At 49.1% G+C, this 27655-nt stretch overlaps 2 long non-coding RNA genes across 3 annotated transcripts in view; one reads left to right on the top strand and one right to left on the bottom strand.

Moving 5' to 3' along the window:
- Positions 1–18121, top strand: part of LOC103170222 — a 35416-nt gene extending 17295 nt beyond the window's left edge. The window contains exons 1-3 of one of the 2 annotated variants that reach the window (XR_486035.4): positions 7646–7771; positions 14827–14893; positions 17749–18121. This is a non-coding gene — a long non-coding RNA (uncharacterized LOC103170222). Of the gene's footprint in view, positions 1–7645; positions 7772–14826; positions 14894–17748 lie in introns of those variants that run through there. The other variant, XR_005661063.1, reaches the window with a different exon arrangement.
- On the bottom strand, positions 220–27655 carry LOC114805491. The gene is made up of 3 exons (XR_003753473.2): positions 27443–27655; positions 25540–25705; positions 220–487 (listed from the first exon to the last, which is right to left on the bottom strand). It is a non-coding gene; the product is annotated as an uncharacterized LOC114805491 (long non-coding RNA).

Here is a 27655-nt window from a genome sequence, read left to right as displayed (position 1 = left end):
AAGCACCCTAATCATCATCTATTGCTTTCATTTTGCCTGCGTAGAACTGGCCATGATTTCTTATAATGTTTGAAGGTAAGGAAAACATTGAATTCTCTTCAGTTTCGTTTACGTGAACTTGCCCCGTCTCCAAACCACAGTAAAACATGGTATTTTTCAAAAAATGTTTGCGGGCAGGCGAAAATTGCTGTGGCAAGGCAAATGCAAAAAACACACAAATATTGTCAGCTTAACTTTTATATTCTCATACCCCTGTCCTCGCAGAGCATGCCTCCACATCATACTTTCCTCGTATCAACTTGTTGGTTTTTGAAGCGATACGAGTTGCTAATTAGGCTGGGTTTAAGAAAGCTTCCTAGAGGTGCCGTGTTCAGATCGGCGTGAGTTGATAGTCGCTTTTAAGCCTTCTCGTTCAAACGTAGCTGTGACTGTGCTGTCCTGTGAATTTTTTACCGTCCGCGGCCTTGTCGAATCACCTAAAAATAGGCTGAGAGAAGCCAGCAGTGTTAACAAGATGTTCTTTTACGCTATCGATTCTCCATCTTAGAAAGCTTCCCCCATTAAAGGCCCATGACAAGCACGAGAGAGGGCTTCCTACATTCTGTCTTCGAGTAGCGGAGAAGACCCTTGTTTTCATTTCCTCTACATATGAGAATAATTCTCTCGGATTTCCCCCTCGAGCGTCGCTTTCAGTAGAGGAGAAAACACGTCCAAGAATTAAATTTAAAATAGAGACGGACTTGTTTCCCTTCACCATCCTGATCTCTCCCTCTTTCACCCCACTAAGGTTCCCCCCGACCAGGGTGACGGGTCCCTGCTCTGCGTAGAATGTGTCTGCCAACTCTGCTGTTTCGTACCCTCCCGAGCGCTTAGTACGGTGCTCTGCACACGGTGAGCGCTCAGTAAGTACCCCTGATTGATTCCGTGAGAGGCTGAGTCAGGAATCCCTCACGAAAGCCGAAATGAGCGATGATGAAGAAAGCGAATCTGCCCTTCACTGTTCGGACCGTGCAGACCGGCTCTGGAGGCCTCGGTTACCTCATCTGTAAAATGGGGATTGAAACCGTGAGCCCCAACCCGGGTCGGGTCCGACCCGACTTGTATCCACCCCAGTGCTTAGTACAGTGCCTGGCACATAATGAGTGCTCAACGGACACGCCAATCATGAGTATTATTATTCTTTCATTTGCCTCCGCGGTCCCTCTTTAGGAAACTCTCCTCTTTTCACCCATCCCATTCTCCAACGGACCCTCTCAACCCAATTCCAAGATGGGGATGGCGGAATTATGCCTTCTCCGGTCTGTCTTCACTTTTGCACTTCTTCTATGACAGTCATTTCTGTACCCTCATCAGTTTGCAGTTCACTACCCGAAACGGGCAACGGAGTCCGAAAGATCATTAAACCGGCCACGACCGGCTGCACTAAAATTGTCGGTGTATAACAGATGGTCGCCGCAGACCTTTTGTAACGATTCTCCCCTGCCAAAAATCATCCTCAAAGAACAGTGAAGGTCTAACCCGGTCTTATCGAAAGAAAAAAATTCAGAGTAAAGTTGTCCCCATCAGCACTCGAGTCGATCGGAGAGCAATAAAAATAGGAATGGCATGAATGTTACGGAGCTGCGGTGTTTTTTTGCTGAGGTGTTGATGAAGGGCTGAAATATACCTGCTTTGTTGTCGCATCGCCTTTCTTTATCGCTCTTTGGTCACTTTCATTTGAACCCGGGAGCTTTCCCAGCGGGTGGCTTCAACTTTCCATCTCTGTGCAGATGATTCCCAAATCTCCAACTCCCGACCCGATCTCTCCCCGTCTCCGGCGTCTCGCATTTCCTCCTGCCTCTCTGTGGATGTCCCACGTCCCAGACAGAACTCCTTATCTTCCCACCGAACCTGAGTCCTCCCGCTGACTTTCCCATCGCCGTAATAATAACAGTGGTGGTATTTGTTAAGCGCTTACTATGTGCGGGGCGCCGTTCTAAGCGCCGGGGTAGATACAGGGTCATCAGGTTGTCCCACACGAGGCTCACGGTCTTCATCCCCATTTTACAGATGAGGTCACTGAGGCGCAGAGAAGTGACGTGACTCGCCCACAGTCACAGAGCTGACAGGTGGCAGAGCCGGGATTCGAACCCACGACCTCTGACTCCCAAGCCCGGGCTCTTTCCGCAGAGCCACGCTGCTTCTCATAAGGGACAACGCCGTAGACAACGCCGCCATCCTCCCTGCCTCACGGGCCCGTTACACTGGCGTTATCCTCGACTCATCTCTCCCGTCCAACCCATCCGCTCGATCGGTCGCCAGATCCTGTCGGTTCGACCTCCACGACATCGTCAGAAACCACCCTTTCCTCTTCGTCCGAAGCGCCACCACGTCGAGCACTTTAAATGAAGCCTCCTACTTTACCTCACCGATTCCCTACTACGACTCAGCCCACCCCTTCAAATCCTCGTGCGTCCGAAGGCTTATTCAAAGCTCGCCTCCTCCAGGAGGCCTTCCCCTTCTAAACCCTTCTTTCCTCTTCTCCCGTTCCCTTCCGCGTTGCCCTGACTAGCTCCCTTTATCCACCCCCGGCCCCACAGCACTCACGTCCTTATCTGTAATTTATTTATTTATTTATAGTATTAACGCCTATCTCCACCTCTAGACTGTCAGCTCGTCGCGGGCAGGGAATGCGCCCGTTTACCGTGCTCAATAAATACGATTGATGGAATGAGTGTCCCGCGCACATTAAGTGCTCAATAAATGCTATTCCTACTTCTGCTGAAATTACAGCTACTCTTATTATTATTAATTGTATGTATTTGAGGGCTCACTGTACTAAGCACTTGGGAGAGTGGGTTCTAACGTCAGAGACGTGCCCTGCCATCAACCAGCTCATAGTCTGGAGGGGGAGACAGACGTTAATATAAATAAATGAATGGATAGATAAGTAAATTACCGATCCATATACGTAGGTGCTGTGGAGAAAAGAAGGAGCAGATATGAGCGGCGCAGAAGGGAGTGGGAGAAGAGGAGAGGAGGGCTCAGTCAGGGAAGGCTTCCCGGAGGAGAGGGGCCTTCAAAAAGGCTTCCAAGTGGGGGAGAGCAATCATCTGTCTCAATCATTCAATCGTATTTATGAGCGCTGACTGTGTGCAGAACAACTGTTTATATTTACATTACCCTATTCATTTTGTTAATGAGACGTACATCGCCTCGATTCTATTTAGTCGCCATTGTTTCTACGAGATGTCCTTCCCCTCGACTCTATTTATCGCCATCGTTCTCGTCCGTCCGTCTCCCCCGATGAGACCGTAAGCCCGTCGAAGGGCAGGGACCGTCTCTATCTGTTGCCGACTTGTTCATTCCAAGCGCTTAGTCCAGTGCTCTGCACATAGTAAGCGCTCAATAAATACTATTGAATGAATGAATATTAAGCGCTTGGAAAGTACAATTCGGCACCAGATGGAGACGATCCCTACCCAGAAGCGGGCTCACAGTCTAATAATAATGTTGGTATTTGTTAAGCGCTTACTATGTGCAGAGCACTGTTCTAAGCTCCGGGGGAGATAGGGGGTAATCAGGTCGTCCCACGTGAGGCTCACAGTGAATCCCCATTTTACAGATGAGGGAACCGAGGCCCAGAGAAGTGAAGCGACTCGCCCACGGTCACACGGCTGACAAGGGGCAGAGCCGGGAGTCGAACCCATGACCTCTGACTCCGAAGCCCAGGCTCTTCCGCTGAGAGGTGGGAATAATTTGATCATTATCCTTCTCTTAAACATTTTAACTACTAAGGCACGGTGCTGGGGCCCGTAAGAAGTCCCACGAATGGTCGTTGATCCCGGGCCGGGTGGCCTCTTCTCACACTCACCGTCCAGCCACGGGGAGGACCAGCGGGAAGCCAATTTCATTTCAAGGAATTTAGCGCTGCCTCGACTCGGGTAACCAGATCTGATGAGGTCAGTGGCAACTCAGTTTAGGAGCCGTCTTCAGCGGTCGACCGACACGCTGCACGTGATGAGACATTAGCTCCGTATCTCAGGTTTTCAGGTAAAAAGATTCTAGAGACTTTAAGCTGGTTGTGGGCAGGGAATGTGTCTCTCGGCTTAGTTTAACAGCCCGGGCTTGGGAGTCAGAGGATGTGGGTTCTAGTCCCGGCTCCGCCGCTTGTCTGCTGTGTGACCTTGGGCAAGCCGCTCTCTGGGCCTCAGTTACCTCACCTGTAAAATGAGGATTAAGACTGTGAGCCCCGTGTGGGGCAGGGACAGTGTCCAACCTGATGAGCTTGTATCTAATGATCATAATGTTGGTATTTGTTAAGCGCTTACTATGTGCAGAGCACTGTTCTAAGCGCTGGGGGAGATCCAGGGTCATCAGGTGGTCCCACGTGAGGCTCACGGTTAATCCCCATTTTCCAGAGGAGGGAACTGAGGCCCAGAGAAGTGAAGCGACTCGCCCACGGTCACACAGCTGACAAGGGGCAGAGCCGGGAGTCGAACTCATGACCTCTGACTCCGAAGCCCAGGCTCTTTCCACTGAGCCATGCTGCTGCCCCAGCGCTTAGTACAGAGCTTGCGCATAGTAAGCGCTTAGCAAATACCAGAGTTATTATTACCAGCTCTATTGTACTGTACTCTTCCAAGCAGTTTGTATAGCGCTCTGCACACGGTAAGCACTCGATAAATACCAGCGATGATGATGATGAAGAGAGGAGAACAGGGGAAAAATCAAGGAATGTGACCAATGTGAAACCTGGTGAGATTAGTACATTTCAGAATCTTACCCCTTGTTTTCCTTTTTTTTTTTTTTTCCTTAATGGTACTCGTTAAGCACTTATTCTGTACCAGGCACTGTACTAAACGCTGGGGTAGATACAAACGATAATCAGGTTGGACACAGTCCTTGTCCCACATGGGGCTCGTCTCAGTAGGAGTAGGGATTAATCCCCATTTTACAGATGAGATAACTGAGGCCCAGAGAGGTGAAGTGACTTGTGTAAGGTCACACAGCGGGCAAGTGGTGGAGCCAGAATTAGAACCCTGGTCTTCTGATTCCCAGGCCCGTGGTCTTCCCTCTAGGCCAGCCACACTGCTTTCCTGTTGCATAATAATTCGTATCGTGTTTGTTAAGTGTCACCCTGTACCCAGCACTGTTTTAACGTCTGCGGTGGGTAAAGTTAATCATATGAGACACGGTCCCTGTCTCACATGGGGATCACAGTCTGAGTTGGAGGGAGAAGAGGTTTTAAGGAAACTGAGGCACAGAGAGGTTAAGTGACTCACCCGCAGTCACACAGCTGACAAGTGGCAGAGCCGGGCGTCGAACCCATGACCTCTGACTCCAAAGCCCGGGCTCTTTCCACTGAGCCACGCTGCTTCTCTGTGGGAGGGAAAAATCGAGTATTATTATTCCCATTTTCCAGTTGGGAAAATTGAGGTATAGAGCGATTAAGCGATACGCCCAAGGTCCCAGAGCAGGTCAGTGTCGGAGCGAGGATTTATCTGGGAGCACCTCTTATTAAAATGATCTGTGTACTATCTATACACTGAATGTTGCTGGAGTTTTTATTTTCTACATTTGCACGAAGAGCTATGGAAAACCATTTTTGCTAAGTAAGTAATGCGATGCCTTTCAATATTTGATATGTAATCAGTGTTGTCTTTATGTAATAGAGATATGGAAATCCTTTTCTGTCATTAAAATTAGGAAAGCTTATTTCAGGGACTTTAAGTATGTTGCTAATTATTTTGCTAGGGTGGCTATTTCCACTATCATCCCGAGTTTTAAAGGACACAGGTTTTCTCTTTTCCAATATACACACTTCTCTTCAGAATCCTCAAAATGATACTCTTTTGAGAACTTCAGCCAATTAATTACCCCGACGCAAGTCATCGAGGTCTGCTAATTTGAACACTTCCGGTTTTTTTTTTTTATTTTGTTTTTCAGTCATCCCATCAATTCTTCGCTTAAAAAAAACCAAGTTAAGTTGCTAAGAATTTAATGAAGGGGACCAAGGAGTAAATATCGTGATTTAAGGGACCGGGTATCCCAATATCAGCAGGAGAATCCTGAAGTTTGTAGGTCTTTCCTGGCACCGCATAGTAAGAATAATAACGATAATGTTATTTGTTAGATGCTTATTATGTGCCAGGCTCGGGGTAGGTACGATTTAGTCAGATCGACCCCAGGCCCTGCCCCACAGTCGAAGGAGAAAGGACAGGAATTTAACCTCCACTGGCTGATGAGAAAACGGAGGCCCGGAGAAGTAAAATGACCCGACCGAGGTCCCACAGCTGGCAAGCGGCAGTCGGGATTAGAACGCAGGCTCGAGCGAGATTACGGGCTAGAGAGGGGGGAGACAGACATCGATACAGATAAATTCAGTGACAGATATGGACGTGAGCGCTGTGGGGCTGGGAGGGGGGAAGAGCAAAGGGAGCAAATCAGGGTGACGCGGAAGGGAGCGGGAGGCGAGGAAAGGGGGGCTTAGTCTGGGAAGGCCTCTCGGAGGAGATGCGCCTTCAATAAGGCTTTGACGCCGGGGAGAATAATTGTCGGATTTGAGGGCCTTCCGGGCCTGAGGCGGGACGCGGGCGAGGGGTCGGCGGCGAGACAGGCGAGATGGAGACACAGAGAGAAGTGTGCGGGCTGCGTCGTAGAAGGAGAGAAGCGAGGTGAGGTATGATGGGCAAGATGGCGGAGTCCTTTAAAGCCAATGGTGAGGAGTTTTTGATATGACCATGAATATGGAGCCAAAAATTGCCTTTCCCTTCATCAGCCAGTCACTGGTATTTATAGAGCACTCTCTGCGTGCAGAGCACTGTACGAAGCACTCGGGAGAGTACCGTATTTGTTATCTGCGAAGCGCTTACGATAGGGTGATCAGGTTGTCCCACGTGAGGCTCCCAGTCTTAATCCCCGTTTTACAGACGAGGGAACTGAGGCCCAGAGAAGTGAAGCGACTCGCCCACGGTCACACAGCTGACAAGCGGCAGAGCCGGGATTCGAACCCATGACCTCCGACTCCCAAGCCCGGGCTCTTTCCACTGAGCCACGCCGCTTCTCCGCTTCTCCTTTAGCTTACCACTACCGACGCGAGGGTGCTCTTCCAAGTGTTTAGAACAGCGCTACGCACACAGGAAGCACTTACTAAATATCACCACTCCTACCGCGCACCGCCTGCGTTCGGTCAATTCATCCGATTGAGCGGAAGGGGGATTTCAAATAAAATGCTGATGCTATCTTTTCGTTTAAACCCATGTCAGTAACTGCCTTCGAGAAGCAACGATTAAACTGAGGATTACAGTGTAATGGAGAAAGACCTGGTTTACTGATGATCTTTTTTTACCTCGGTGAAATTTCTAGTTTGTTAGGCCTTTAAGACGAAGAAACACTGACACTCTATTAAAAATGAATACATGACGAACAGAACTGTTTTTCCACCGCAGTGTATTAGGCGGTGCGTTTTATCAGCCCGAGAAACCTCTAAATCGTTCCGCGTTGGCCGCATTTATGGATGCTTTCTTAAACGCCCATAGAACATCATCTAGTACGCATTTTCAAATCACTTCTCCAGTCCCTGAAACGGCGAAGAGCACACCTCACGGTGATGGACTAGAAAAGGCCAGTTTGATTAATCACCCTTTATTAAATTCTTTCTAAAATGCTACCGGAATTAAAAATGTGAGTTTAATTTCTTATTTTTCCCTGGGCTTTCGCCAGAGAAAGAGAATAAATCGACCGGCCGCCGGCCCGAGGAAACGCTGCCCAACTTGACCGCGGAAAGGAGGTAGGCCCAGCTCAGCGGTGACCGTAGGAGCGACCGAAAATTAGTTTAGCCTCAAGTCCAGGAACTGCTTTACTAACTACTGGACGGGTTTCCGAGCACCACGGCGAAGGCCGTGGGGGCCAGGAAAGATTTTAGGTCAGCCCTCTGTCTTGAAAATACATTTATCCGGCTGACGCGCCGACACTGAACGGTGTATATCGGCGCGTCGCTGGAGGTCTCCCGGAGCACCCGGCGCTCGTTTCCACGTCTCAGCCGCCTCGGAGATGAAGGAAATTAAAAGCGCCGTCTTTTAACTGCGCCGAACTTCTCTCTCCACCTCCACGTTACACATGACCCGATTTTCCTGATTGGCGCCTTGATAGCCGGAGTGATAACTTCGGGGACTCTGGGGAACGAGACATTTATCGACGCTTACGTAATTTGGGGCGGGGCTGGCTGGCGGCCACCTCACCCTTGCTTGTGGGTGGAAGGCAGGCGGGCGAAGCTGGAGCCTTCCAAAACGGCAGCCCGGCCTCCGGATTCCCTCCGCGGTCTAGCTAACTCTCCCGTTTCCGGAATGCCCCGTTCTGTTCGCCCTTTTTCCCTCTAAAAACACAGAGGGGTCACGAACAGCCCAACTCGGGACCCTACAAAACCTGTAAGTAGGGAATGTGACTGTTTATTGCTGTTTTATACTCTCCCAACACGGTAAACGCTCAGTAACGATGCAGTGGATAGAGCACGGGCCCGGGAGTCAGAAGGTCACGGGTTCTCATCCCGGCTCCGCCACTCGTCTGCTGCGTGACCTCGGGAAGTCACGTCACTTCTCTGGGCCTCAGTTCCCTCATCTGGAAAACGGGGATGAAGACTGTGAGCCCCATGTGGGCCGGGGACTTAGTACAGTGCCCGGAACGTAGTAAATGCTTCACGGATACTGTTAAAAAAAACCAAAACAACTGCATATAAATGGGGAAATAATAATAATATTATTATTATGCTGTTTGTTAAGAGCCTACTATGTGCCGAGCACTGTTCTAAGTAATCAGGTTGTCCCACGTGGGATCACAGTCTTAGTCCCCCTTCTACAGATGAGGTAACAAGCCCAGAGAAGTTAACTGACTTGTCCAGGGTCACACAGCAGACAAGTAGCGGAGCTGGAATTAGAACTCACATCCTCCGACTCCCAAGCCCGCGACGTTTCCACTAAGCTACGCTGAAATAGCAAAGAGAGGGAACTCCACAGTGCCCGTTTTGCTTCTTTGTTAGGGGAGACTGTTGAAGTTGTTTTATAGCGCATTTCATCAAATTTCATAATCAGGCAAATTGTGAGGCGTCGGGTTTAAATCACACAGGTGTCGTATCGTTTATTTTTTTAAAAAGGGAGAATTCACTCTCTGGATGGAAGCAGTGGGGTCTGAGATTGTAAAGAAGGGAGATACGGAATCTGTCGTTAACTCCAGAAGCTCTTGGTGACAGGCGTGGAGAAGAAAGGTTTCCTGCCCAGGCTGTGAACTCTATTCCTTTGACACAAACTAGAAACAAAGATGCTTTTTTCAAGTTAAAATCAATAGGCTTGAAAACAATGTCCAAGCCTACAGTCCTAATTTTGACGGAGCATTATGCGTTTCCTGCTTCCAAAACATCCTTTCTCCTCCCCATTTTGATTGTTTATGTGGCGTGTAATGAGAAGCAGATTCAACCAGGCAATTAATCGGTGGTATTTAAAGAAACCTCCCGCGTGTAGAGCCAGGTAATACCCGCTCGCAAAAATAGAGCCGTAAAGGATTTCTGCCCTCAAGGAGTTTACAGTTTAGCTGGAGAGACAGAGCCGTAAAATTAATTACAGATAGGAGGAAGTAGTAGAGTATATGAGCTACGTAGTTAAGGGTAACTGGGAGTTTTCCAGATTAAAACCTAGATTAAATAATTAAATGCCTTGGGGATATAAGAATAATAATTATGGTATTTGTTAAGCGCTTACTATGTGCAGAGCACTGTTCTAAGCGCTGGGGGAGATACAGGGTCATCAGATCGTCCCCCGTGGGGCTCCCATTTTTTAATCCCCGTTTTTACAGATGAGGTAACTGAGGCACAGAGAGGTTAAGTGACTTGCCCAAGGTCACACAGCAGACAAGGGGCGGAGTCGGGATTAGAACCCATGACCCCTGACTCCCAAGCCCGGGCTCTTTCCACTCAGCTTCACCATGGTTTCCCATCAGGAATGGTGGGCTGAGCCTTGTGCACGGGACTTTTAAGACTGAAAACCAGCCCAGTGGAAATAGGGTGCTCAAATAGTGGTTTCATTTTTAATTCGTTTTTAAATTACGGTATTTGTACCAAGGTCTCTACTTCCGCTTCCTCGTCGCACAATCCAGACGAAGCTCTGCTCCCAAATCGCTGCTCTTTTCTTCCCCGTAGGGTGCCAAGCGGGTCTACCTGTCGCGATTGACTCCGTTTCTCGGTTGAGAGCGGCCTCGTCTGAAATTTTGCTTCGTTGCATCTTTTAGAATATTCGCTCTGCCCTCCTGGCGTTGATTTGGCCAGGTTCGGCTCACTACACGGTAGCTGTCTGGAGCAGTGTGGTCCAGTGGTCAGCGGGCCTGGGTTCTAATCCAGACCCTGCCATGTATCTGTTGGGTGACCTTGGGCAAGTCACTTACCTTCTCTGTACCTCAGTTCCCTCATCTGCAAAATGGGGAGTCAATACCTGTTCTCCCTCCTACTTAGACTGTGAGTCCCGTGGGGGACCTTATTATCTTGGATCTCCCCCCGGCGCTTAGTACGGTGCTCGGCGGGTAGTAGGCGTTTAACAAATACCACGTTCATGTCATCATTCGTTCTCCTTCTCTGTCCTATCCAGAATGGCCTTGTTGAAGTAAGCACAGCTTCAGTGTGAGGAGACCGATTTTCTTCCGGGATTTCTTCGTGAACCCACCTTTCCGTTCTAAATTGAAGGATCTGGGTTCTAATTCCAGCCCCGTCTTCTACCTCCTGTGTGACCTCGGGGAAGCCATTTAACTGCTCTGGGCCTCAGTTCCCTCATCTGGAAAACGGGGATTGAGACCGTGAGCCCCACGTGGGACAGAGACTGGGTCCGACCCCATGTGCTTGTATCTACTCCAGCGCTTAGTACAGGGCCCGGCACGTAGTAGGCGCTTAACGAATACGGTCATTATCATCCCACGCATCACACAAGTTTATCTGCATGTCGGGAGAGGGTGTCTGCTGATTCTGTCGTATATCGCACCCTACCAAGTGCTTACGCGGTACTCGGCACATAGTGAGCGCTCAATAAATGCCACTGATTGCTCAGTAAGTTGCAGGGAAACCTGACTTCACCATTTGGCGTGAGGTGGTGTTGGAGCAGAAATTGATGGGTTTTAAGTCAGTCTTTCCCAAACCTAATCTCGGCCCTGCTCCTTTCGACCAGGCTAAATAATAATAATAATAATGTCGGTATTTGTTAAGCGCTTACTGTGTGCAGAGCACTGTTCTAAGCGCTGGGGTAGACACAGGGGAATCGGGTCGTCCCACGTGGGGCTCACAGTCTTCATGCTCATTTTACAGATGAGGTAACTGAGGCACAGAGAAGTTAAGTGACTTGCCCACAGTCACACAGCTGACAGGAGGCAGAGCTGGGATTCGAACTCATGAGCTCTGACTCCAAAGCCCAGGCTCTTTCCGAGGCTAAACGGCACGTCACCCTAAATCCGCTCACGTCTCCGTGTCTCTCTGATTCTAAGGCTCCAGCCGAGGTTGAGAAAAGTTTATAAAGAGAATACAGAGCCATCTGGCTCCCCGGTGCAATCGTCTCTTCTCTGGAGAAGCAGCGTGGCTCAATGGAAAGAGCCGGGCTTGGGAGTCAGAGGTCGTGGATTCTAATCCCGGCTCCGCCACTTAGCAGCTGTGCGACTTTGGGCGAGTCACTTAACTCCTCTGTGCCTCAGTTCCCTCATCCGTAAAATGGGGATTAAGACCGTGAGCCCCACGTGGGACAACTTCATTACCTTATATCTATCCCGGCGCTTAGAAACGTGCTTGGCGCATAGTAAGCGCCTAACAAGCACCATCATCATTTTTATTATTAATAGAGGCGGCGGCCGGCGGAGTCGACCTGTCGAAGTTCCTTTCTGTTTTCTGATTCTATTTTATTTATTCATTTCATTGTGGTATTTGTTGAACACTTACTATGCGTCAAGCACCGTTCTAAGCACTCGGGTAGATATAAGTTAATCAGGTTGGATGCCTCATAATTTAAATATTCATTCATTCATTCAGTTGCAGTTTTTGAGTGCCTACTATGGGCAAAGCGCTGTGCTAAGCACTTGGGAGAGTGCAATATAACAATAAACAGGCACTTTCCCTGCCCACAGTGAGCTTACAGTCTAGAGGGGGAGACAGACATCAATAAAAATAAATAAGTATACCGGCTAGTATTGAATCGGCATTTTACAGTCGACCACAGATAAGTTAAGCGACTTGCCCAAGATCACACAGCAGAGACGTGGCGGAGCCAGGATTAGAACCCACTTTCATTCATTCAGTAGTATTTATTGAGCGCTTACTATGTGCAGAGCACTGTACTAAGCGCTTGCAACGAACAAGTCGGCAACAGATAGAGACGGTCCCTGCCGTTTGACGGGCTCACGGTCTAATCGGGGGAGACGGGCGGACGAGAACGACGGCGATAAATAGAGTCGAGGGGAAGAACATCTCGTAAAAACAAGGGCGACTAAATAGAATCGAGGCGATGTACGTCTCATTAACAAAATAAATAGGGTAATGAGAATATATACACTTGAGCGGACGAGTACGGCGCCGAGGGGAGGGGAAGGGAGAGGGGGAGGAGCGGAGCGAAATGGGGGGAAAAGAGGGTTTAGCTGCGGAGAGGTGAAGGGGGGGGGCGGGAGAGGGAGTAGAGGGAGAAGGGGAGCTCAGTCTGAGAAGGCCTCAACCCACTTCAGTCCTCTGCACACAGAATGCGCTCAGTAAATACGCTGTGCACACAGTAAGCCCTCAGTAAGTACGATTGAATGAAATTCGACGGAACGAATGGAAGGTCGTCTGACTCTCGGGCCCAGGCTCTGAGCACAAGGTCACATTGCTTCCTTCGGATTCATTCCGACCCGAAACGGCTTTAGCAGGGTGGCTTAGCGGAAAGAGCCCGGGCTTGGGAGTCAGAGGTCGTGGGTTCTAATCCCGGCTCCGCCGCTTGTCTGCCGGCTGACCTTGGGCAAGTCACTTAGCTTCTCTGTGCCTCAGTGACCACATCTGTAAAAATGGAGATTAAAAATGTGAGCCCCACGGGGGACGATCTGATCGCCCCGTATCTACCCCAGCGCTTAGAACAGTGCTCCGCACGTAGGAAGTGCTTAACAAATACCATAATTATTATTATTATTGTTTAGCTGGCTGCCTTCCTTAAGCCACCTCATGTATTTCCCCCTTTAGGATGGACCCCAGAGGTGAAGCTGAGGAGATTCAGCAGAAAAACGCGAGGCCGAGTATAAGCCGAGGGCCCCGTTTCGGGTCGACGGGGTGTGTGATCCTCATATCGAGGGTCTCCGGTCTGAAAGATATTGTTTTCTTTAAGGTTTCGGAAATCCATTCGGCAAGAACGAAGACATAGTTTTCAACTGAAGTAGTCTTCTGTTCGTTTTATCCTGCCCTATGTCTAACATCAGACAGTTAGAATAATATTTATTTCTAAAATTCATTATTTAGGGACACGGTTCTGTAACCATAAATGGTCCGGGAATTATTTTAGATCAGGGTCAGGAGTTACTTAACTCTGCATTTTTTAAAGTAGTTCATTTTTTAAGAAACATTTTCTCAATGAGGACAGGATATTCAAATGCATTACCTTCTAAAGACAACTTACATTTTAACTACGCTTGATCAAAAAAGGTTTGAACTTTAAAATATCAATGCATAATGCAAAAGAACTGCCTCTGACCCAAAATCTGAGAGCCAGAGACACGGAAGGACCCCCAAAGGCCCCAGATACGCAGAATAACCCAGAGATTCAAACCGCCCAGAAAAATGCTATAATAATAAGATGATAGCTCAGGAATGGAGAGATTAGTTTGAATTTCGGACACAACCCTTTGAAATGACTGGATTTTCTGATGAAAGTCATACAGGGATCACATCTACCAACTCTCTTGTATCGTACTCTCCCGGGCGCTTAGTACAATGTTCGGCACACAGGAAGCACTCAATAAATACCATCGATCGATCGATCGATCAATTGTGGGCAGGTTCCATGTCTACCAACCCTGTTGGGCATTTGCCTGCTGTGTGACCTCGGGTAAGGCACTTAATTTCTCTGAGCCTCGGTTTCCTCGTCTGCGAAATGGGGATCAAATACCTATCGTCATCGTCGATGATATTTATTGAGCGCTCAATATGAGCACTGTACTAAGTGCTGGGCAGAATAAGAGGCAAAAGAGTTGACAGGCACATCCCCTGCCCACGACAGGCTCAGAGTCCAGAGGATGAGACATATTCCCTCCTACTTAGACCGTAAGCCCCACGAGGGGCAGGGATTGTGACTGGTCTAAATTGCACTGTATTCATCGTATTTAGTGAGTGGCTTCCTGCGTGCAGAACACTGCACTAAGCGCTTAGAAAGTACAATTCAGCAATAAAGTGCAAGCCACACCGGGCTTACCGTCTAGAAAGGAGGAGACGGATATCAAAACAAGGAAACGGAAGCACTGTGGCTTAGTAGCAAGAGCCCAGGCTTGGGTGTCAGAGGTCGTGGGTTCTAATCCCAGATCCGCCACTTGTCAGCTGGGTGACTTTGGGCAAGTCACTGAACTTCTCTGTGCCTCAGTTACCTCCTCTGTAAAATGGGGATGAAGACTGTCCCATGTGGGACAACCTGACTGCCTTGAATGTACCACAGTGCTTAGAACGGGGCTTGGCGCATAGTAAGCGCTTAACAAATACCATCATCGTCATTATTATTATATAAATAAATAGAATTATAAGTACCCCAGCATTTAATCCAGTGCTTTGTACACGATAAACCTTTAACAATTATTATTATCAATCTGTTTTCCAATCAACAGAGCACATCAGGACACTCCAGAACGCTCAGAAGATCACAAACGAGTCACAGAGTAAACGGAATCAAAGGTAGCCGTGAATAATCGGCTCTGTCTTCATAAAAGTGATCAATGTTTAAGGTCCCTGGCCGCGGCCGCCGCTGAGAATAATAATAAAAAATGTTGTCGTTATTAAGGGGTTACTAAGCGCGCAGCTCGGTGGAAGAAACAGTAACCAGAAGAGACCCAATCTAAAGGAAAGGGGAAGCCGGTGACGAATCCGCATTTTAGAGATGAGAAAACTGAGGGACAGAGATGCTTAGTGTCTTGCAAGAGGTTACCCAGCAGGGAAGTTGCAGAGACACGATTAGAACCCAGATCTCCTGATTCCCATCCCGTGCTCTTTCCACCAAGCCCCGTGGCTTCTCATCTGCCCCGTTCAGGCGTAAAGAGGTCTGAGATTGGGAAAAGCAGTTCACCTCTTCGGGTCCTGGACCTGCCCCAAGCTGCCGTTTTATAACCCAAAGCTGAGACCGACGCCGGCTTTGGGGGCGGGGAATGTGTCTGCTAATTGTTCTACTGTATTCAAGCGCTTAGTACAGAGCTCTGTACATAGTAAGCGCTCAACAGAGGGATTGAATGAAGGTAGCAGGTCAACTCATCCCTGAGACTGAGCTAGGAAGATTCCACCTGCCGTTCGGTGCATTCATTCTTAACGAGAACGTTAATCATGTTAATCTTTTATTTTCCTCTGTCTCCTCCCTTAGAGTTAAAACTCCTTGTGAGCTGGGAATGAGTCTCATATTCCAGTTTTTCTTTCCCAAGTGCTCAGTACAGTGGATATTGCTCGGCCAACTTCCTTAATGCTGCTGCTTCTATAATAATAATAATGGTATTCGTTGAGTCACCTCCTGGAGAGTTTCCGGTCCTCTACCAGTCTCGGCTACGGGAGGGAGAGTCAAGCAGAGGCCTGCCATTCGATAGTATTTATTGGGCGCTTACTGTGTGCGGAGCACTGTACTAAGCGCGTGGAGCGTACAATTCGGTAACAGATAGAGACAGTCCCTGCCCTAGCTTGGCCAGTGGCTAGTGAGGGGAAGGCCATCTGCTACAAGGCAAAACTCGCCCGTGCTGGGCAGCGGCGGCACGGGAGAGAGTCATTCATTCATTCAGTAGTATTTATTGAGCGCTTACTATGTGCAGAGCACTGTACTAAGCGCTTAGGATGGACAAATCAGACTCAAGTTTACTGTGTGGACGGTGGCACTTCTGGTTTTTTACCGAGAAAACTCCCCGGATCCCCTACCAGAGCGATTGCAGACGGAGAGCGGGACGCTCTGGGAGAGAGGCGTCCGAGGTGACGCTACGGGTCAGAAACGGCAGCGTGGCTCCGTGGAAAGAGCACGGGCTTTGGAGTCAGAGGTCGTTAGTTCGAATCCCAGCTCTGCCACTTAGCTGTGTGACTGTGGGCGAGTCACTTAACTTCTCTGTGCCTCAGTTACCTCAACTGTAAAATGGGGATTAAGACTGTGAGCACCACGTGGGACATCCTGATTCCCCTGTGTCTACCCCAGCACTTAGAACAGTGCTCGGCACATAGTAAGCGCTTAACAAATACCAGTATTATTATTAAACGACTCGACGGCGTAAGACAAGACAAATTGGTTAAGTGCCAAGCGCCGGGCGGATACAAGCGGATCAGGCTGGACACCGTCCCTGTCCCACGTGGGGCTCACGGTCCCAATCCCCATTTTACAGAGGTGGGAGGTGAGGACCAGGGAAGTGAAGTGACTCACCCACGGGCTCTCGGCTGATAAGTGGCAGAGCGGGGATTAGAACGCATGACTTTCCGCCTCCCAGGCCCCTGCTCTATCTACTCCTTCTTGCTGCTTTAGAGAAGCAGCGTGGCTGTGGGCAAGTCACTTCACTTCTCTGAGCCTCAGTTACCTCATCTGTAAAACGGGGAGGAAGCCTGTGAGTCTCACGTGGGACAACCTGATTACCTACCCCAGCGCTTAGAACGGTGCTCTGCACATAGTAAGCGCTTAACAAATACCAACATTTCTCCATGGCCTGGATAAGGACTTTGTAAAATAGCAGGAGGGACGGGACCTGTTCATAGGTTGTGACATCTGCTGAGACATTTCTGATGCAGTTTTTGGTGCTTTTTCAGAGCCCGAGAGGCTTGGGTTCTAATTCTGGCTCTGCCTCTTGGCTGCTGTGTGCACTTTGGCAAATCACTTAACTTCTCTGTGCCTCCATTTCCTCATCGGTAAAACGAGGATGAAATAACCGGTCTCCCTCCTACTTAGGCTGTGATCCCCCTCATGGGGCAGGGGACTGTGTCTAACCCGATTATCTTGTGTCCATCCCAGGGCTCGGTACATGGTAAATGCCTAACGAAGACCCCGATTATTTTCTAGGGAACATCCCATTGGTAGCTATGAAAAGAATAGATGCCCTTGCGGTCATTTGTTTCATGTGTTTGTGCCGTGATAGCGGAGAATCAGCGTGGCTTAGCGGAAAGAGCACGGGCTCGAGAGTCAGAGGACGTGGGTTCTAATCCCAGCTCCGTGACTTGTCTGCAAGTCACTTCACTTCTCTGGGCCTCAGTTACCTCATCGGTAAATGGGGATGAAGACTGTGAGTCCCATGTGGGGCAACCTGATTACCTTGTATCTCCCCCAGCACTTAAAACAGTGCTTGGCACATAGTGTTTAACAGATGCCATCATCATCAACTCCTGGAATGTGAACGGTAGCCAACCTCTGCCTATCGATCAGTATTTGATCGATATCCTATCAAATCCTATCCTATCAAATCCCACTGAGCATTTACCGTGTGCAGAGCGCTGCTCTAAGCACTCACCTACTCATTTCCAATGATCCTGCTGCCGCTTTTCGCCACTTTTGGCTCCCAGTAGCCCTGTTTTAATGGTCTTTCCAGTAGGGCCCTGGTGCAAGTCCTTTCTGGACCGTGACAGCGGGATACGCCGGCCTCGGGAAGCTTCAGAGAAATCGGCTCTCAGATCTTCTCGTTTTCTGATCCACCGGAGTGTGCAAGTGACACCATCTCGGTCCGTTCTGACCCTGTTATCGGGACTAGCAGACGTTTCATCTGTACTTCCCTGGCTCCTTGCCTTTGATGGATTCCGGTATCACCCTGGCGTGGGTCTCTCGGAATTTTGAAAAACTCTCAGGTACCTTTGATAAGAAGGCTTCTACACCCAGCCAAGCCAAAGTGAGTTTCTCTTTGCAGCAGAAAGGGAATACAACTATTTCTGTCATAATTCGGGGAATAAATATGCTCTTCCCTCTCAGTGACTTCTAGTGACACCCTCCCCCCCGCCCCCCGTCGGAATAAAATGACATTCCACTTCTCTTTTCCTTATAATTCCTCTGGACCGTGAGCTCTCGGTGGGCAGGGACCTGTCTACCGACGCTTTTGTACTGGACTCCCCCAAGCATTTAGTACAGTGCTTTGCACACAGTAAGCGCTCGATAAATATCACCGAATGAATGAGTGCTTGCCAGATGAGCTCTTCTTCAGCCATAAAATCGGTCCTCCGCTTCCAGACAGGATTCTGTGCCATAGTGTGTTTTCAGTTCGGAATTCGCTCACCCACAGCGTTGGCTCTTTTATTCCATTTCACAGCCCGGCCCCATGGGCTGCAAATTCCTTCCGGAGGATGAAACCAAACGGTCTTTTGATTTATGGGCGAGGCGATCGGATTTACGCAAGCTCACATTGCATCAGTGGATGGGGCTTTCAGGGAAGATGGAAAGGCAGAGCGTCGGAGAAGGACGGCGTGAGAGACAGAGGGAATGGAAAATCGAGGAAAAGGCAGACAGAAAAAGACAAAAAACGAAACGGAGGATAGAGAAAGGAGGGCAAGAAGAAGCCCGAGAGGAACGAAGAGAAGGGGATGATGAAAGAGGGTTGGAGGAAAGCATTGTGGCTTCGTGCATAGAGAGCGGGCCCGAGAGTCAGAAGGACCTGGGTTCTAATCCACTTGCCTGCTGTGTGACCTTGGGCAAGTCGCTTCACTTTTCTGGGCCTCAGTGACCTCATCTGTAAAATGGGGATTAAGACTGTGAGCCCCATGTGGGATGCGGACTGTGTCCAACCTGATTAGCTCGTATCTATCCCAGCGCTTAGAACGGTGCTTGACACGGAGTTCTTACAAATATCATCATTATGAAGGAGAAGGAAGAGGTGGGAAAAAGGTGGGTTGAAGATGATTAATTAATCAATTAACGGTATTCACTGAGCACTTATTTTGTGCAGAGCCCCGCTCGGGAACTACAATAGAGTCTTTAAATATGATCCACGTCCTCAAAGAGTTTACAGTCTAATCGGGGAGGCAGAAAATTTACAAAATTACAGGTAAGAGAAGCAACCGAATAGAAGGATAGGAACGTCAGTGGCAATGGGAGATGAGGAGATGAGAGACCAGGGCTGTTACACGCAGACACACACAGAAAATTACTCACCTCTGTGCTCCAGGGAGTCCTCAGGGACAGATTCAGGGTAGAGATACTGTCTACTTTGTTGTCCTACCCCAAGAGTTTAGTACTGTGCTCTGAACACAACAGGTGCTCAGTAAAGCACGATAAAGCAGAAGCAGCGTGGTCTAGTTGATAGAACATGGGCCGAGGGTGAGAAGGACCTGGATTCTAATTCCAACTCTGCCGCTCATCTGCTGGGTGATTCGGCCAAGTCACGTAAATTCTCTCTGCCTCATTGACTTCGTCTGCCGGAATAAAGACGGTGAGCCCCATGTGGAACAGGGATCGTGTCCAACCCCATTTGCTTGTATTCCCCCGGGACTTAGTACAGTGCCTGGCACAGAGTCAGCGCTTAACAAATATCGCCATTATTATTATTATCTACCCCAGCGCTCAGTGAAGTGCCTAGCGTGTTAGAAAGCACTTAACAGATACCTTCAAAAAATAAATACCATCGACTGATGTATCGATTGACCTTCAACTCCACTGCAGCAACCGCGAAGCAGGGGGGAGTTCTGCAGACGGGGCTCATGGGGTAACGCCGAGGGTTGCTATTCCCCCGATCAGAGTACGGCAACAGACCCTCTGGCCACCCTGGCTGGCGTGTCTATAGCCCAGGCCTCCAGGGTGATGTCAGAAGCCAGTGGCTAACAGAAGAAGCCGGTGGCTACCCCAGGGGTTCCCCCAGACGACCGTCCCGTCAACAAACTTCTCGCCGTTGTCATTAAAGCAGTCAATCAGCTTACCCGCTTCCTACCTCACCTCACTACTCTCCTGCTAGGAGCCAGCCCGCCCACTTTGCTCCTTAATGCTAACCTTCTCACTCTACCTCGATCTCATCTGTCTCGGCGTTGACCTCTCGCCCGCGTCCTACCTCTGGCCTGCAGCGACCTCCCCCCTCCTATTTGTCGGATAATGATTCTCCCTCACTTCAAAGCCTTACTGAAGGCCCACCTCCTCCAAGAGGCCTTCCCCGACTAAGCCCTCCTTTCCTCTTCTCCACCTCCCTTCTGACTTGCTCCCTTTATTCATCTCCCCTCCAAGCCCCACAGCACTTATGCATATATGTCATTTTTTTTTTTATATTAATGTCTGTCTCTCCCTCTCGACTGTAAACTCATGGTGGCTCGGGAATGTGTCTGTTATATTTTTATATTGTACTCTCCCAAGCGCTTAGAACAGTGCTCTGCACACAGTAAGCACGCAATAAATAGAATTGAATGAATGAATGAACCACTGTGCTCGTCCGCTCATTTGTGTATATTTTTATTACCCTATTTATTTTGTTAATGAGATGTACATCCCCTTGATTCTATTTATTGCTATTGTTTTTACCTGTCTGTCTCCCCCGATCAGACCGTAAGCCCATCAATGGGCAGGGATCGTCTCTATCTGTTGCCGAATTGTACACTCCAAGCGCTTAGTACAGTGCTCTGCACATAGTAAGCGCTCAATAAATACTATTGAATGAATGAATGAATAGAAGGTATCAGACAGGACGCCGTTCCTTCCCCGCTCAGGGGCCACAGTCTAAAGGGGAAGGAGAAGAGGAATCGAGTCCCCATTTTACTGATGAGGAAACCAAGGCACAGAGCAGTTAAGTGACTTTTCCAAAATCCCACAGGAACTGGAACTGGAACCGCCGTCTTCGGACACCTGGTCCCGTACCTTGATGGGTAGCATTATTTCCATTGTTTAAAGTGAAGACACAGAGGCGCAGAAAGTTCAGGTGACTCATCCAAGGTCACTAGGCAGGTCAAGGGCAGAGCTGGGCTAAGGGTCCGGTTCCTCCGACTCCCAGAGCCAGGCCCGCGCCCTTACCACTAGGCCAGGCTGTAAAATCCACAATAAAAATTATTTTAAGCAGGCAACACGTGTCCCTAATCTTAAACCATCCCGCCGCCGTTTCTGCCCGGAGTGGTTTTTTTTAGAGCCACCTTTTATACCTGCTGGATGAGATTTTATGAAGAAATTCATGGTTTTACAACTTCTTCCGTAGCAGCGTGACGAGAGCATCCGACAGGAACTCAGATATTAGCTGACTTTCGGAGCAGCTGGGTAGTGTCCGTTGTGTTCAGCCAAAGAGCCATTTCCCTCAAACTAACTTTTCTTTTTCCCTTATGTTGTTTTCCGTCTACACTCTCTGTCAACCCCATGGGCCCCCCTATTCTTCTCAGGCTCACTGTGCTTACGTTTTAATCTAAACGAATAGAGAAGGAGAGCCATTAAAATAGCAAGCGTCTGTGCAGCAGTCAGCCACCCTACGATGACAGAAATGTGCAGTTCAGAACCAAAATAGAGAAAAGAGGACTTGCTCCTAAGTGAGGAGCAGCACGGCCCAGTGGATCGATCACAGGTCCGGACCTGGATTCTGATCCCCACTCTGACACTAGTCTGCCGTGTGACCTTGGGCAAGTCACTGAACCTCCCTGTGCCTCCGTTAGCTCATCTGTAAAACGGGGGAAAAAAGACCGTGGGCCCCAAGTGGGACGTGGACTGGGTCCAGTCTGATGAGCCTGGGTCTGCCCCAGCACTTTCATTCAATTCAGTTGTATTTATTGAGCGCTCACCGTGTGCGTAGCGCGAAACTAAGCACTTGGGGGAGTTCGATGTAAGAACGGACAGACACATTCCCCAGTTTAAAGGGGGAGATAGACATTAATAGAAATAAATAACTGACAGATATGTACATTGTTTGGGGAGGGGGGATGAATAAAGGGAGCAAGTCGGTGACGCAGAAGGGAGAAGGAGAAGAGGAAAGGAGGGATTAGTCTTGGAGGAGATGGGCCTTCAGTAAGGCTTTGAAGGGAGAGTCATTATCTGTCAGATTCGAGTAGGGAGGGCGTCCCAGGCCAGCGGTAATAATAATGATGATGATGTTGGTATTTGTTAAGCGCTTACTACGTGCAGAGCACTGTTCTAAGCGCTGGGGGAGGTACAGGGGAATGAGGTTGTCCCTCGTGAGGCTCACGGTCTCCACCCCCATTTTACAGATGAGGGAACTGAGGCACAGAGAAGCGAAGCGACTCGCCCACAGTCACACAGCGTGGTCAAGAGGTCGGCGGCGAGGTGGACGAGATCGACGTACGGTGAGAAGTTAGCATTAGAGGAACCAAGTGTGCGGGCCGGGTTGGGGTGGGAGAGGAGTGAGGTGAGGTGGGAGGGGGCGAGGTGATAAAGTGCTTTAAAGCCAATGGTGAGGAGTTTCCGTTGGATGTGGAGGTGAATGGGCAACCACTGGAGGTTCTTGAGCCCTGAACTTTTTCGTTGAAAACCGTTCCGGGCGACGGAGGGAAATATGGACTGGAGTAGGGAGAGACAGGAGGCCGGGAGGCCGATATAGCAGTCAAGGAGGGGAGGGATAAGCGATCGTATCAACACCAGTAGCAGTTTGGATGGAGAGGAAAGAGTGGATTTTTGCGATGTGGTGAAGGCGGAACCGACATGATTTAGCGATGGATTGAGTATGTGGGCCGAATGAGAGAGAGGAGTCAAGGCTAATGCTAAGGGTAAGGGTTTGTGAGACAGGAAGGATGGTGGTGCCGTCTACAGTGATGGGAAAGTTAGCCGGGGGACGGGTTTTGGATGAGAAGGTCAGTTCAGTTTTAAACATAGTACACTGCAGGGAAGCAGCGTGGCTCAGTGGAAGGAGCCCGGGCTTCGGAGTCAGAGGTCACGGGTTCGACTCCCGGCTCTGCCCCTTGTCAGCCGTGTGACCGTGGGCGAGTCGCTTCACTTCTCTGGGCCTCAGTTCCCTCATCTGGAAAATGGGGATTAACTGTGAGCCTCACTTGGGACGACCTGATGACCCTGTATCTTCCCCAGCGCTTAGAACGGTGCTCTGCACATAGTAAGCGCTCAACAAATACCAACATTATTATTAGTATATTGCCTGGTACGTCGTAAGCGCTTAGCGAATACCGTTTAAAAAAGTGTCAGGCCTTAGTCAATGCACCAATTTTACGTTGCTATCTACCCTTCAGAGAAGCAGCGTGGCTCAATGGAAAGAGCTCGGGCTTGGGAGTCAGAGGTCATGGGTTCGAGCCCCGGCTCTGCCACTTGTCAGCTGGGTGACTGTGGGCATGTCACTTCTCTGTGCCTCAGTTACCTCATCTGGAAAATGGGGATTAAGACTGTGAGCCTCACGTGGGACCACCTGATTACCCAGTATCTACCCCAGCGCTTAGAACAGTGCTCTGCACATAGTAAGCGCTTAACAAATCCCAACACTGTTGTGGTTGTTTAGAGATGATTACCAAGAAGAATCACCTAGAAGCCTTCTTTCCTTTTCACATCTCAAATGAATAGATTCTTCTTCTTTTAGCTTGGGAGAGAATTAGCTGTTTTAAGCAGAGAAAGTAATTAGTAACATCAGCAAGTTCCCCCCAACATACAGCTACGTACTTGAACTGAGAAGTTCAGATAAGCGGTTCAAAGTTTGACCGAGAAGCCGTGCGGTCTAGTGGATAGAGCCCGGGCCTGGGTTCTAATGCTTAACTCTGCCCGGGTGACCTTGGGCAAGTCACTCACTTCTCTGCGCCTCCGTCCCCTCATCTGTAAAATGGGGAATTGAGACTGTTCACCCCCCCCTAGACGGGGACGGTGTCCCCACCCGATTATCGTTTATCCACCGCAGCGTTTAGAGCAGTGCCTGGCAGGTGGTAAGCGCTTAGCCAGTACCGCAGAAAAGCGACAGCCAGAAAACTGAGGAATCGTGAGAAGCGTTTCGTTCTCCTCAGAGATACAGGAGGAGCGGCTCTAGATTAATCCTTTCGAAGACCAGTTGGGAAAACTAAGCTCCAGCGATTCTAACTATACGGACCAAATTCATTATGCCCCAGTATGCTTTGGTCAGCGTTACAGAAGCCCTACTCGTTAAGTGGTGTATTTCGGAGGGACCGCAAATTAACCGAAACAATTACGCTCAACACCTACGTTGGATAAGCAATTTCCTTAGGGAACAAATTTAATTCTCGCTTTGGAACCGTGAAGGGATACAGAGAAGTAGAAAGCCACAGACCACTCTTGACTTGGCCTAAGAGAATGTTTTCATATTTCCGTCACTCGGGTTTATGGCTAAGCCACGTTTTTATTACCCTTTTCCCATTTGCATACTGGGGAAACGCTACAGCGTGGCTCAGTGGAAAGAGCCCGGGCTTGGGAGTCGGAGGTCGTGGGTTCTAATCCCGGCTCCGCCGCTTGCCAGCTGTGTGACTTTGGGCGAGTCACTTAACTTCTCTGGGCCTCAGTTCCCTCATCTGTAAAATGGGGATGAAGACTGTGAGCCCCACGTGGGACAACCTGATCACCTTGTATCCCCCCCAGTGCTTAGAACAGTGCTTTGCACATAGTAAGCGCTTAACAGATACCACCATTTATTTATTTATTTATTTATTTTAGAGACAATCCCTGCCCACAATGAGCTAACGGTCTAGAAGGGAGGAGACAGACCTCAAAGCTAGGAAACAGACATCGATAGCATCAGTAGAAATAAATAGAATTATCGAGATATACACAACAAGGCAAGTAAAAAGGCGTTCATATAAATAAATAGAATTATAGATCTGTACAGATATATACAACTGCTGTGGGGTGGGAAGGTAGGAAAAAAGGGAGAGAGATCTTCCATTTCTGGCTAGCCGATGAGCTATTCCTTCTCAAAATGGAGAGCGAGACCCAACCCGGTCACTGTGAGCCGTCTCCCCTCCGCACCGAAGAAATGATTTTCTCCTGAAAATCCTCACCGAGACTGATCGCATTGGCTCGAGGCGGAAGTGTCGCCGAGACCAGAAGAGACCAGCGTTCCATTCATTCATTTTCATTCCCTCGTAGTTATTGAGCGTCTGCTGCGTGCCAAGCACTGTACTAAACGCTCGGGAGAGTACGCGACAACAAGTATCACTGTGTCCCTCCCCGAGACCTCTTAGGGCTCATCGCCGAATGGCCCTTTCTCTGCGAAATGCAGACATCAGATCGCTTGCAGGAGAGACCACTTCTTTTGGATAAATAAGTCGTGATGCGCGGCAACTAGAATGAAAACAAATTCAACTAAAACCTTAATAGGATATCCTGCCAGATTTCAGAAATCTATGAATATGGATTGAACCAAATGCAATAACTGCCAGGCAGCCCAAATGGCTCCTCTGGTAAGAGGATTAAGAAGCACTGACATTTGTTTTCTATAACGGGATAGACAAGAATGCTTTCCCAACAGCCCTCATTAACTCACTTGATGGTTTCGCTGAAATCACGTACGAAAAATGGGGAGAAGGGTCACACCTGCCGAAACAGGGGAAAGGCAGACAAAATCAATCCGGCATTTCCTGTCGCAGTACTGGGAGATTGTTGAATACACCATTGTGATATGATTCTTCTTTGAGAAGGAGCAGCGTGGCCTAATAGAAAGAGCATAGAACTGGAAGTCAGGAGCCCTGGAATCTATTCCCAGCCCTTTTTTTTAAAAAAAAAAGGTAATTGTTAACCACTTACTACATGCTAAGCACTGTTCTAAGCAATGGGGGTAGATTCAAGATAATCAGGTCGCACGCGGGACTCACAAAGTAAGTAGGAGGAAGACCAGGTATCGAATCGCCGTTTTGCAGATGAAGGGACAAAGGTACAGAGAAGTTAAAGGACCCACCCAAGGTCACACCTGCCCAAGGTAAGCTGGGATGAGAACCCAGATCGTCTGACTCCCGGGCCCGTGCTCTTTCTATCTGACTAGACTGCTTCTCTACTGCGGTAAGCAGATGGCGGAGTACAGCAGACTTGGAATTCAAATGAATATTTTTAGAATTTATGTCTCCGAACAGGGCTTTTGCATGATGCTACAACACCTTCCCAACTTCTGCCTCAGCCTTCCAGAAACAGAACCGGGGCATCGGTGAATGTACCATTATGATATGATTCTTATGAAAAGAATAAAATGAAAGAAGTAGGCTTGTGACCATTGATCTGGTTCCAGGATCCTGGCCAGCTTTATTAAGCCCTAAATTTCTCTATTTTCTACGGGCCTGAGCAAGCTTTCCGAGTCCGGTCCCTCTAAGAAAATTCCAGATTTTAAGGGCCTCCCCTCTTCAATCAAATAAATCAATTGAGAAGCAGCGGGGCCCAGTGGAAAGAGTACAGATTCGGGATTAGAACCCAGTTGCTTCTGACTCCCAGGCCCGTGCTGTATCCACTAGGCCACCCTCAGGGGGTTCTTCTTCAACTGCCGAGGGCAACATCGTAGACCGAGTTCGTGGCACCGAGAGCAGACCTGGGTTCTAATCCCGACTCCGACACTTCTCTGCTCGGTGACCTCGAGCAAGTCCCTTACCTTCCCCGTGCCCCAGTTACCTCATCTGAAAAACGGGGAATCAGACCGCGAGCTCATGCGGGACGTGGACTGTGTCCGACCTGATTAGCTCCTATCTAGACCGGCGTTTAATGTGGCGCCTGGCACATGGTAAGCGCTCAACGAGTACCAGTAAGAACAAAACAATCAGTGGTATTTATTGAGAGCTGACTGTGCGCAGAGGACTGTACTAAGCACCTGGAAGACTGCAATAGAAGAGAGCCCTTATCCCCCTCTCCCACCATCTCAACCATTTTACTAACCTGGATCACATTCTAGGTCTTCTCCCACTCCCTTCTCCATCCTTCTTGCACTTTATTCATCTCTCCCTCATTCCCACAGCACTAACTCCGTCATTTATTTAGTCCTAGTAATGTTGGTATTTGTTCAGCGCTTACTATGTGCAGAGCCCTGTTCAGAGTGCTGGGGGAGATACAGGATGATCAGGCTGTCCCACGTGGGGCTCACAGTTTTAATCCCCATTTTACAGATGAGGGAACTGAGGCCCAGAGAAGTGAAGTGACCTGCCCACAGTCACACAGCTGCCAAGTGGCAGAGCAGGGATTCGAACCCATGACCTCTGACTCCCAAGCCCGGGCTCTTTCCACTGAGCCACGCTGCTTCTCTAGTAACGTCTGCCTCCCCCTCAAGACTCTAAGCCCGTTGTGGACGGGGAATGTGTCTCCCGCCTCTGTTTTACCATTATATCGAACTCTCCCAAGTGCTTAGTGTGATGCTCTGCACACAGAACGTTTTACCGCTGGAAAAACGGGGCTGGAGAATTTAAGGAAACTACCTAGGATTACTCCCAGCGGTGACGATCCGCCTTCCGCCCCTCTGCAATGACCTGGTTTCGTCCAGCTTTCCCGGATCAAAAGTAGATTGGATAATTAACAACGTACTCCGTCCGGGCCGGATCACTGACGTTTCGGCTTAAACGATTTTGGCTAGCGAAAGCTCAGAAAGATGAAAAGGAGGGGCAAACCGAAGAGATTGCACTCTAATGGAA

This window comes from Ornithorhynchus anatinus, chromosome 18 (genome assembly GCF_004115215.2).
Source record: "Ornithorhynchus anatinus isolate Pmale09 chromosome 18, mOrnAna1.pri.v4, whole genome shotgun sequence".
NCBI classification, from domain to species: Eukaryota; Metazoa; Chordata; class Mammalia; order Monotremata; family Ornithorhynchidae; genus Ornithorhynchus; species Ornithorhynchus anatinus.
The sequence above is the reverse complement of the archived record's forward strand: the minus strand, read 5'-3'. Positions and strand labels throughout refer to the sequence as shown.